The sequence below is a fragment of the Phragmites australis genome, chromosome 12 (assembly GCF_958298935.1).
Source record: "Phragmites australis chromosome 12, lpPhrAust1.1, whole genome shotgun sequence".
In the NCBI taxonomy this organism is placed as follows: Eukaryota; Viridiplantae; Streptophyta; class Magnoliopsida; order Poales; family Poaceae; genus Phragmites; species Phragmites australis.
In genome coordinates this window covers 31,591,335-31,604,074 of record NC_084932.1, presented here as the reverse complement: position 1 = coordinate 31,604,074, position 12,740 = coordinate 31,591,335, and the positions used below count along the sequence as shown (strand labels likewise).

General features: G+C 45.0%; 1 non-coding gene across 1 annotated transcript; it reads right to left on the bottom strand.

The window, feature by feature from the left end:
• Window positions 1-2,469: 2,469 nt before the first annotated feature.
• Window positions 2,470-2,541, bottom strand: TRNAP-AGG (transfer RNA proline (anticodon AGG)). Its single transcript has one exon. It is a non-coding gene; the product is annotated as a tRNA-Pro (tRNA).
• Window positions 2,542-12,740: the final 10,199 nt, after the last annotated feature.

The following is a 12,740-nucleotide window of genomic DNA, read 5'->3' as shown; positions in this document are numbered from 1 at the left end:
TGCAGTGCATCGTTTGTGTGTTCATGCCCTGCAACTGTCTCACTAGCTGACAACAAGGGCCACGTTTGGGTGGGAGATCAGTATCTCCCTTCTTGATGTTTACTTTGCATGTTCCCAGCACATCGTTCTTCTGTTGCACGGTACATACCCTTTTACCACTCACAGAGTCTATACAAACTACGGCAAACACTACCAGCAGGAGGAATGCTGCTTTCCTGGGTAACATCTTACTGCTGGTTTGGGATATGGTGACCACCTAGTTGAATGAACCAGCAGGGCCCAAGTTTGATGCTCTATCTCGAACTTGAGTATATGTGCTTCTCTATATATATATAGGAATGAAAGGAAAGCGTCTACTAGTATATTCGACTTCAATGCTTGGGATGTTTGAAATCATCGATCGGACGTAATGAGATATGGATACTCCAATACATGGGGTAGGATATGTTATCATTTATAAAGAATAGATGTATTGAGTGCCTATTTATATTGAAGATATCTATTTTTGGTTTAATGGAATCAATCTATGTGCCGAACTCAAATAAGCAAGCATCATCTATTAGTTTATGGAGCACTCCTAATTGATTCTTATTAATTATTAATGAGATTCACATGTTCACAGTTGTGGGATGATGGTGTTGGATTGATCTCGGCCTAACGTCAAAAATCCTAACCGATTCTAAGAGTGTCGTTGACGGGTGAAGACTACCGCCACCGTCTTCACCGTCGGGACATCTACTTTGCAGTGCCGGTGACCTTATCCACCTCGCCGGCAACCTCATCGTCGTCTGCATCAACACGAACACCTACACATCCATCTACCCCGAGGCATCCGCTACCGCTAATGGCATCTCCGGGTTCTGGTAAGACAATCACGCTTTCGCTAATGATATGGTGTTTAATATAAGAGTTAGTTTTAGTTAATTATGTGCAATTAAGAGCTAATAGATGGATTATGGGACAGCCATCCAATTTGTGCTTAACTCGACCAGGCGGCCAGCTTTTAATAAGTTAGGCTAGCTAATCTCCTGCATAGGAACATCATTGATTAAGCACTAACCGAAGGAATGCCCGCCACTAAGCGAATCTGTTTCTCCCAAGAAGATCGCCGGCTATCCCAAGGAGGGGGCTTCCGACGAGCAGCCTGCGCCGGCAAAGAGCTCCACCACTGGCGAAACCGGCGAATCTGTTTCTCCCAAGAAGATCACCAGCTATCCCAAGAAGGGGGCTCCCGACGAGCAGCCTGCTCCGCCCAAGAGCTCCACCACCGACGAATCCGGATATCCTAAGGATGGGGCTCCCGACGAGCAGCCTGCGCCGGCCAAGAGCTCTCTCGCCACCGATGAATATGCATCTCCTAAGCAGGTGGTCAACCGGCCCATGGGAGGGGCTCCCGACGAGCCGCTCGCGCCGGCCAAGAACTCTTCCACCACCGGTGTATATGCATCTCCTAAGCAGGTGGTCAACCAGCCCATGGGAGGGGCTCCCGACGAGCCGCTCGCGCCGGCCACCCCGATCCATATGCATCTCCTAAGCAGGTGGTCAGCCAGCCCAAGGAGGAGGCTCCCGCGGAGCCGGCCGCGCCGGCGAAGCCGAAGGTGACGGTGGAGTCGTTCTCGGATACGGTCATGAAGCCGGCGCAGAAGGTGCTGAACCCAGTGGTGAAGAGCGTGTGCGCCAAGACGGACAACCCGGACGTGTGCTAGTCGTCGATCGCGGGGCTCCCCTCGCCGCCGCCGGCGCAGCTGGACGGCCCGGGCGTGCTGAAGCTGGCGATGGAGGCGGTGCGGCCGAAAGTGGTGGAGGCGATCAACGCGGCGACGGACCGGATGAACGCGCCGGGCACGGACAGCGTGTCGCGGAACGCGCTCAACTCCTGCATCGAGTCGTCCGACGACATGAAGTCCGGCATGGACACGGTGGTGGACGCGCTCAACGGCGGGGACATAGGCACGGCCAGGACCAACCTCGACTCGGTGAGCACACGGCTTCTCGGAGCACGAGCTCCCGCCGCTCATGGCAGACCACGACAAGGTCCTCTCCAAGCTGGCTAGCAACCTCGTCGCCATTGGTGCCGCCATCGACCACTAGAAGACAGGCCGTGCATGTTCCTTCTGATCTATGGGGACTTCGATTGTAATTGAGAAGAGAAAAGCGCCTTGATCAATCAATCTGCAGCTTCTGTACAATGTGACGGCACAAAGGAGTCTTGATTTGCAGCATCATTATGTGTATCGATCAGTATATGATTGTGAACTGTGATGTTGTAACATTCAACACTTCCTAATGTTTGCTTCTTGGTGATTCATTTGTAACTGCTGATAGTCTGGATGCAAATATGAAATTTTAGACACAAAAAAAGGTCTGATTTGAGTCCATCATCAGTGTCTCTCTTAGTTCAAATTAGGCCTTATTGCATCTTTGAGCATCAGCACTTCAAAAAAAAAGAAGAGGGAAAAAGACAAAAATGGGGCATTCCGAGAATTGAACTCGGGACCTCTCGCACCCTAAGCGAGAATCATACCACTAGACCAAATGCCCTTTTATGCTAAATTTTGGGAACAAGCCCATCTTTTGTAGCACACTTTTTCTGATGACCATACTAACAAATCTTACATAAACGAAATGTACCTCCTTTTTTCTCTCCTGATATTCAGTCAGGAGTTTTTATCATATTGTGCTCTCAAGACTATGTACTGAGCACTACCTCCTTCCCGGGTGATCGCAGGGCCTCTGCTTCCTATCACTTAATCATTAGTTGCAACTTTTAAGTTTGATATTGAGCCACAAATTTAATTGAATTCATCTATGAATTTGTTCTTATACAAGTTAATTCGTGTCACTGTTCTGAACCATATGGTTGTGAAATCAGCTTTTTGTAACTGTTCTGAATTCTGACCTGCATGGTTTGAGAACAGAGCATACTACTCTTCTGCTGTCAAAGGTTGTGCTTTCACTTGGACGTGGGAAAATGGCAACCCCGCAAATTTGATTTCATTTACCGGTGTATTTTTTCCCCTTCAACTCTCCAGCACCGTTCTTTGCCGTATTTCACTTTGTGACGTGAAGAACTGCATTGCATTTGGCCAGTTGCAGCAAGCTAGTTGGTTTTGATGTGAACAACTGTCAATGATGGTGGAAGGAGAGGAACAGGAGAATTTTCCATGGCACCGAAATGACATGGAGCATGGCAGGTGCCAAGGGTCTACGAGAGCTCCGTGAAAGCAGAGAAGACGCATGATCACCTTCTAAGCAATCCTGTAATCCGGTTTTTGTCCAATAACCTTCTCCCTTTTTTAGCTTTCTGAGCCCCTGTACTTAACTGTTTGGTACCGCTGGTACCTTTTCTCCTCTATCTAGTATAATCGACCACATGGTGGCTTTCAAAAAGAAAAAAAGAACTGCAATCGGTGAATTTTATTTCGTACTGAAATTGCCATTGCAGATTTAATCGCATGAGCGAAAGATTAACTGCAATCAGTAAAGTTCATCAGGTCATTAATCATTGATCATGTGGTCCTGTTCAGTAACAATTTTCAGAAATAGCTGAAATTATTCCATCTCCATGCATCCACAGCTGGTCAAGGGTCTCAGATGGTGGCACTCTCCATCTCCCGTCAGAATTGTTGTCGACATTTTTGGGGTCACGATCCAGTTCTACGTACGTCCTAGTTAGGTATAACATATTGTAGGACCTAATTGTCAAGTCATTGATCATTCCTGTAAAGCCTGATCTTGAGCCACAAATGTGTAACTGTATTTCTCTGCGCAATTTGTTCTGACTATGGTTGTCGAAACATTTTCTCTGAAGCCTGAACCTGCACGGTTATGAGAACAGTGGACAGACTAGTCTCTCTCTTTTACCTGCACTGTCATGCATGTGGTTTCACGTGGAAGTAGCAGCCCCGTAATAAGAATTTGACTGTTTTGTGATTGGTTTCTTGTACTCCCTAACACATTTTGTTGCATTTTATCTGCTACTGGATAGTGCAAAGCTAGTTGCTGTTAGCAGCAGCAGAGTTGGTACGTGTACAGAAGTTCAGAGAGATATCTACTGACGACTTGGCAACAAGAGTTGTGTACTGAATTTGTCTTTTTTTTTACCCCTTTAATGAAAAATGCTCTGTGGGGAACTCCCTCACAGTTTTGCGTAAAAAAATCGGCAAACTTAAAGACTAGGGATCAAATTGGTCATCTGTTGAAACTTGAAGGACCAAGTTGACTTTTTACCCTTTTTCACAAATATGACAGCAAATATAATGAAGTTATGAAACACAAACGATAAGCTTTATTGCAATAATCAAGTTCTACACATATAGGTATGCACACTCAACCAAGAGTTTAATTGCTCTCAGCCATCCCCTTGTTGGCCTCTTGACTACTCCCACCAAAGAAATGTTTCTTCACATAAACGGCAAGGCCAACGAAGATGGAACCACGCACCAACAGTCGTATACGCCTACAAACAAACCAAATTGCTTGCATGTAATCAGTATAACTAGAAGAGAAAATAATTAGGATATATAACCGCAACTCAACTAAACAAATGCAGTGCATATATATATAGAGCGAGAGAGCAATGCAATAAAATGGGTTGATATTTATATATACATACCTGTCACGCTTGATCTTCTCTAGTATCGCTACTTCCAGTTCCTTTTATCAGAATCCCACGCCTATCAAAGATACGGTCGACTTCGTCGAGAGTCAAGAAGACGCGTTCTTCCGCCTTCACCTTGTTCTTCGGCACGATTAGATTTTCATGTCCCGAGCTGCGGAGTCTTCCAGGACGACCTAGGTGCCGTTCAAAAAAATGATGATCTGGTGGGAATTCTGTGGGCACATGGAACGGGTTCTATTAGGATTTAGAATTTTGGTGCACGGCCATTTTATCCGCGCAGATTTAGGCAAAATTAAGAATCACGTGCCCTAAAAAGATATAACAAAGCGATCGAGGAACAAAAGTTATTTCAAAGATGGATATGCATGAATGTAGAGCAGATCGATCGGTAAAGAAACTGGAGAGGACGAACCACACGACAGCACGAACAGGTCGATCGGTTACCTTATTCAGCTCAGCGGCGCCCTTCATGTCGCAATCGGAGCTGTAGAGCCGGCGCGGGCCAATGCCCAATGGTCTCCCTCGGCATTGGCGACCGGTGCAAGAACCGCTGCTCGTTGGCGCGCGGGAACGAAGACGGCCGCCGGAGGGCGCGGCAGGCGGATCGGAGCACTGCCGCCGCCGACGGACCTGGCCACTTGGAATCCGACATCCAACAAGATGACGAAGCGCGTTCGTTGTGATCGGTGATTACTCTAGGGGTAAGATAAATATCCCAACTTTGTTGATCGCAGATGATATGTTCGTTCGTGTGATTAAATTTTCACGGGCAAATTCAGGACCGAATTTATTTTTCATGGGAGCAACGAGGTCCATGTCGTCAGTATGTAGCTGCAGTTCTGAATATCCAACAAAACTCTCGCTGACTGCAATTCAGCTAGATGTTTAGTAAAATGACGAGAGTAATAAGATGAAAAAATGTACCTAAGATGACGACGCGTTCACGCAGAACTGAAGAACCGGTACAGGAAATGGGAAGAAGGAGCATGCCTAGCTAGGTAGAACTATGATCATATCAAACGCCAAGAATTCAACACTGAACATGTGCCCACACAGATCCAGTGATCCCCGGAGTGTGATCAGAGCTGGCAGTGGACCTTGAGGGCATGCACGATCTGACGGACGAGCGAGAGAGCAGAGGGTAACGGCCATATATATATGTATGTATGTATACTGAGGGACAGCCGGATAGACCCTGCAATGTAATGTAGTCACTCCCGAACCTCTCTGTGACTACCCAGTGGAAAAGCAGTCGTTTGGTATCGATTCCTTGATTTCAGGAGTGAATGAGTCGGATGAATCGGTAACAAAGGGGCTAGATGTGCTCCTATGAATTTTGACGAATTCTTTTGTATTCTAAAATTTTAAAGTCCTAGTCGGATGGAATTAGTTATGGCTTAAATCTACTGTAGATCTTAATTGATTATTTCTGTTTTTATCTGACTAGTTTTAAGGTCTGTTTGTTTGAGCTTATGCTAATTTCTGCTTCTTAGAAGTCAGAAGTATGAACAAATAGGGTTACTGAAAAATAGTTTTTAGATAAATAAAAAACCTACTTCTGAGGAAATGAACTAAAAACTGAGAAACGATGCTTTTCTAACTTTTGGTGTACTGAGAAGTTAAAAATTTGTTATAAACACCGTCAGCTAAATTTAAAAACAGCTTTTCAACTAAAAGCCGAAAACAGAAAACCAAACAGACAATTAGTCTGACTGTCTTTTAACTTCGGTCGTATTGTTTAGCTTGTTTGGTCATGCCTTTGACCAGCCTAGCTGCTTATTTCAGATTATGCCTTGACATAACTCGATGTATCGAGAGGGCAGATAGAAAGTTACACTGGAAAAATAAGCAGGGAAGCACTACCCTGCCTCACCCAGGAAAGGGAAAAAAAAGAGAGAAACAATTTCAACACAGTAGATCATAGGGATGATAACAGGTTAGGTCAGAGCCGATGGAGTAAAACCACTCTCGACTCAAAACCCATCAATCTCAGTCTCAGTCTCAGCCCAACCTGAACCCAAAATGTGAAAACTGACATCCAAACCTATACCATCAGGTGTTTATTGGGTTTCAGGTACCGTTGGGTTTTGGATTTATCTCTCTTGCTGACCACTGCCTCCTCCCTTCCTCTACCTTCCAACCCACTAACTTCAACAGACAATCTAAGAACTTGGAGTGGGGACCATGGAGAAGCAGCTATCAGGCAGTCAATTAGATACCTCTGAAGTCCTCCTTGGATCTACAGTGGCATCTCCATATATCAACGCCATCTTGTCAACGATAGCAGCTAGCATCGGGAACTATCTCAACTGCGTGTTGCTAACTCGTTGGGCACTGAAGAAAGATGACGGTCAAGTGCAGCCAGTGGGGGAGGAACAGGTCACACTGCCCCGTCCTTATCCTCCCAGGTCGCCACACCGCCCTATCCCTGGTCTCCTAGGCCGCTGCGCCGCACAAGGCTCCGCGGACGGTGAGGCCAGATCTGCGGCGACGTGTGGGCATTCCGGTCGAGGTTTGGACTGAGGAACGGTCGGGCTCGGAGCATCCACTCTTCATTGGTGATTGGGGGCACGGTTACAAATATTGTTGGTAACCACTCGTTTATCGTGGTTACCGGACAATTCGGGCTGCACCGTTTTTACAAACCGAGCGGTTACCCACCAAACTTAAATTTAAAATTCAAAAATTTGACAACAGTCGGTTGCTACCGAATTCCACCGAATTACTGTGCGGTTATCGCGGTAACCGTGGTTACTGCCGAGGACCGGTAACCGTTTGCAAAACGGTAACTAAAAGTCTGATTAGGGGTGTGGCCGATTGGGCGACTAGGCTATTGGAACTTGAAAGTGGGCCAGCTATCTACTGTTTGAGCAACCCGATGAGTGACTACATGTAGAAGGAGATGGGCAGAGAGAAAAGGCATGGTGGAAAATGAGCCTTCTCTTCTGAAGACATGGCAATGTTGGGCTCATGCATGGGTGGAATCAAAGGACGCATGGGTGGCATCAAAGACACACTGAGCGAAATCACAAAGATGCTGAAGGGCATCACCGATTTCAAGGCGGAATCCACGTCATACCAGCCACAAATCGAAGAGTAGTTGGCGCGCTTACAGTCTGAGATTGCCGGTCTATAGCACACAGTGTTGACGACTACACCAACCGCTTTTCCATCATCACCAACATTCGTTCCACCGGCGATGACACCCACAAGCCCGGCGTTCCTAGCAGCATCCACACCTAACGGAGTTCACCCATCTTGCGTTCATTCCCAAGTGAATGCATTATCTGGAGATGGATTACTCGGCCAATTTGGGCACCGCGACAATATGGATCACCAGAGGGGTGCACATGGAGTGGTTACCACCTATGTGCGGAAATTCCCAACAATTCCATATTGCGTCCTGATGCCGTGTTTCGTACAGAGTCAAATGGGTTTTCTACTTCCACAAATTTGGGGTTTCCTCGGCCTAAGCTAGATTTTCTCTAATTTGGTTGCTCTCACCCTAAGATTTGGCAAACAAAATGCAAAACCTATTTTGAGGTTTGCGGTATCCATTCTAACCTTTGGGTTCGCATGGCCACAATGCATTTTGTGGGCAACGCTGCTTTCTGGGCTCAGTCTGCTGAGCACAAAATTCATAAAGCTACCTGGGCACAGCTATGCCAATGGGTGTGTGACAGGTTTGGACAAGACCAATATTAGTCTCTTATTAGGCAGTTGTTCAATTTGAGGTAGACCAGTACCATAGCTAATTATGCAGAGCAATTTGAGGCATTAGTTGAGCAATTGCTAGCGTACAGTGAATCCATTGATACCATGTATTTTATTACTCATTTCATAGATGGCTTGCGCGATGATATTCATTCTGTTGTACTTGTTCATTGTCCCAAAGATCTAGATACTGCTATCGCTCTTGCTGCTTTATAAGAGGAGGTAAATGGTGGCTCTTGTCGCCGTGACAATAGGCGGTTCAAGCAGCCAGGATCCTCCAAAACCTGGACTCACCCCACTGGAGCATTACCACTTCCAACACCACCAAGTAAGATCAAGCCACTAGAGGTATTTGATGACCACCAGTGTACTGAAGCTGCAAGAGTCAAGACAACAAAAGAGAAATTGGAGGGTATGCGTGCTTATTGTTGTGCACGAGGTCTCTGCTTCAAATGCCGTGAGAAATGGAGAAAGGATTATCGCTGTGCAGCTACTGTTCAACTTCATGTCTTAGAAGAACTGTTAGAAGTTCTGCAAATTGAGGAGGTATTTATGTGTTCTGGTGAAGACGATGTTGAAGAAACGCTACTGGCAATCTGTAAGCAATCTATTAATGGATCTAAACCTCCACACACTATGCAAGTACAAGGTTGGATACAACACAGGCAAGTGCTCATGCTCATAGATTCTGGTAGCTCACACAGTTTCATTGCAACTTCATGCAGCAGATTTAGCCGAAGTCACTGAATTACCCAAATCAATGAGAGTGAAAGTTGCTGAGGGGGGCATGGTTATGTGTACTCATGAAATCAAGCAATGTGAATGGTGGGTTCATGGGACAACTTTTCACACTGACATAAAAGTGTTTCCTCTAACCTATTATGATGTTATTCTTGAGATGGACTGGCTGGAAGAGCATAGTCCCATGAATGTCCATTGGAAATTGAAGACTATGCAATTTGTGTACAAGCAAGATCATGTTATGATCAGAGGAGTCCTGCCCAATTTGGAAGCCTGCTATACTATATCTAGTCAGTTGAAGGGGTTGTGTAAGACAAGAGCATTGTCACATTTGATACAATTGTGTGCTATCCTTGAAGATGACAAGGAGCAATCTATTCCCTCAGAAGTGGCTGCAGTGTTGGCTCAATTTTCTGTTGTCTTTGATCCTCCTCAAGGTCTACCACCTAGAAGGGAGTATGATCATCAAATTCCATTGGTTCCAGGGCCTCGACCAGTCAATTTGCGTCCATATAGGTACTCCCCAGCTCAGAAGGATGAAATTGAGAGGCAAGTAAAGGAGATGTTAACTAAGGGAATCATTCAGTTCAGCACCAGTCCCTTCTCTTCTCCCGTCTTACTTGTGAAGAAAAAGAATGGAACATGGCAATTTTGTATGGACTACAGACACTTAAATGCCATGACAGTGAAGAACAAGTTTCCCCTACCTATCATTGATGAATTACTGGATGAGCTTGCTGGTGCTAGTTGGTTTACAAAGCTTTATCTCAGCTCAGGGTATCATCAATTTAGGATGGCAGAAGGACATGGGCATCTCACATCATTCCAAACCCACCATGAGCACTATGAGTTCCTTATCATGCCTTTCGGGTTATCAGGAGCTCCTGGGACATTTCAAAGCAATATGAACACAATGTTGGCCCCTTTCTTGTGCAAGTTCGTGTTGGTCTTCATGGATGATATATTGATCTACATCTCTTCTTTAGAAGCCCACATCCACCACTTGCAGTAAGTTTTCATTATTTTGCAGACTCATCAGTTACAAGTAAAACAGTCCAAATGCTCCTTTGCTCAAAGAAGGTTGATTTACCTTGGTCATGTCATTAGTGAATTTGGAGTAGCCACTGATGAAGACAAAATAAAAGCAGTCAAAGAATGGGCAACTCCACAAAATGCCAAAGAACTCTGAAGCTTCTTGGGTTAGCAGGATACTACAGGAAGTTTGTAAGGCATTTTGGGCTAATCAGTAAACCATTAATTGACATGTTAAAGAAGAATTCTATCTTTGTGTGGACATCTAAGAAGGAGACAGTATAAACTGCTTTGGTAGATTCACCAGTGTTAGCCTTACAAATTTCAAGAAGCCTTTTGTTATTGAAACCGATGCCTGTGATAAGGGGATTGGAGCTATCCTACTTCAGGATGAGCACCCTGTTGACTACATGAGTAAAGCTTTGGGCCCCAGAACCAAAGGATTGTCAACATATGAGAAAGAATGTATGGCAATATTGTTGGCAATTGAACATTAGAGAGCCTATTTACAACAATCTGAATTTATCATTAGGACAGATCAAAGGAGCTTGACTCACTTAGATTATCAAAGGCTCACCACTCCTTAGCAACAGAAAGCATTGACCAAATCACTTGGGCTTCAATATAGGATTGTGTATAAGAAGGGACAGGACAATAGCACTACAGATTCTTTATCTAGATGTCCTCATCATGAACAATCTGAATTGTCAGTTGTATCTACATGTACACCAGCATAGTTGGTTGAGGTGGTGAAAGGATATGACAAGGATACTAAAGCACAGAAGCTGTTAACTAGTACTTACTGGGAACAATGAAGAAGGATTTGCTCTGAAAAATAGAGTTATATATTACAAGTGCAGAATTTGGATTGGAGACAATGTTGACATGCACCAAAAGTTAATTGATGCCCTGCATGGTCATTCAGGTTCCCTGTCACCTATAGGAAGATCAAACAGCTATTCATTTGGCCCCACATGAAGCAACAAATCAAGGAATATGTGTAGGGTTGTTCTACCTGCCGACAAGCCAAGCCTAACCAACCTAAGTATCCTAGTTTACTCCAACCTTTACCTGTCCCAACTCAAGTATGGCAAATTGTCTCTTTAGATTTCATTGAAGGATTACCTCGATCAGCTTCTTATAATTGCATATTAGTGGTAGTTGACAAACTGTCGAAATATGCTCATTTTCCGCAATTGAGCCACCCCTTCACTACATTTCAAGTGGCCTTGGTGTACATGAACAATGTTTTTAAGCTGCCGGTCTGCCACAGTCCATCATTTCAGATAGACATGATTTTCACCAGTCGGATCTGGTAGGAGCTGTTCAAGCTTACAGGCACTCAATTGCGCATAAGCTCCGCATATCATCCTTAGACCAACGTGCAAACAGAGAGAGTAAGGGCTTGTTTGTTTCAGGCTACTTGTAGCTTCTGCTTCTGTCAGAAGCCTAGAAGGCAGAAGCCCAAACAAACAGATTTGCTGAAAAGTGATTTCTGGAGAAGCCAGAAGCCCGCTTCTGAGGAAATGAACTAGAAACTGAGAAGCTAGCTGAGAGTAACTTTTCTGAGAAGTAGTATGCTGAGAAGCCAAAAAATTATTATAAAATTCAACAGCTAAAATCCAAAAGCAGCTTTTCAAAAAAACCAAAAGCACAATTTTTCAAAGAAACCAGAAGCAGAAGCCCAAACAAACAGGCCCTAAATCAATGTCTTAAGACATATCTTCGTTGCTTTGTGCACTCCTGTCCGAGTAAGTGGGTTCATTGGCTTCCTCTCGTGGAATTTTGGTATAACACTTGTTTTCATTCTGCGTTGAACAAGTCTCCATTTGAGATATTGTACAGGCATGCACCAAGGCATCTGGGCATCGATACTATGGACACATGCCAGGTACCAGACCTCCAAAGCCGGCTCAAAGATGTGAACTGATGATTCAGCTATTACAGCAACACTTGCACCGTGCACAGCAACGAATGAAGAGGTAGGCTGACAAGAAACGCTCAGAGCGTGAGTTCCTGGTGGGTGATTTAGTCTATGTGAAGCTCCAGCCCTGCGTCCAGTCTTCAGTAGCAAACAGAGCCAGCCAGAAATTGGCATTCCGATACTTTGGGCCATATGCAGTGCTTCAGCGCATTGGTGCTGTAGCCGGAGTCAAGCTCAGTTCATCATGTGTTCCATGTGTCCCAACTGAAGAAAGCTCTTGGAAGGACTGACAAATGTGTACCAGGACAACCGGAGTTGGATATTCATTTCAGTATCCTGAACAAATTCTGGATACTGGAGTGCACAGGCGAGGTACAGGCCTGGTTAATAAGGGGCTGATTAAGTGGTCCGGGCTGTCGAGCGAATTGGCTACTTGGGAGAACCTGGAAGATCTGCACCAGCGAGTTGGATACATGTAGAAGGAGATGGGCAGAGAGAAAAGGCATGGTGGAAAATGAGCCTTCTCTTCTGAACCTCTCTCTCTCTCTCGCGCTCTCAACTCTTCTGAACATGTATCCCTGCTACTGCTAATCCCATCTATATTCTAATTTGGATTCCTGTGTGATTATCTCGTGTGCTAACAGATTGGACCCTCTGGGGATTACATACTAGATTAATTCAGATCAATTATCACTGGTGGAATCAAAA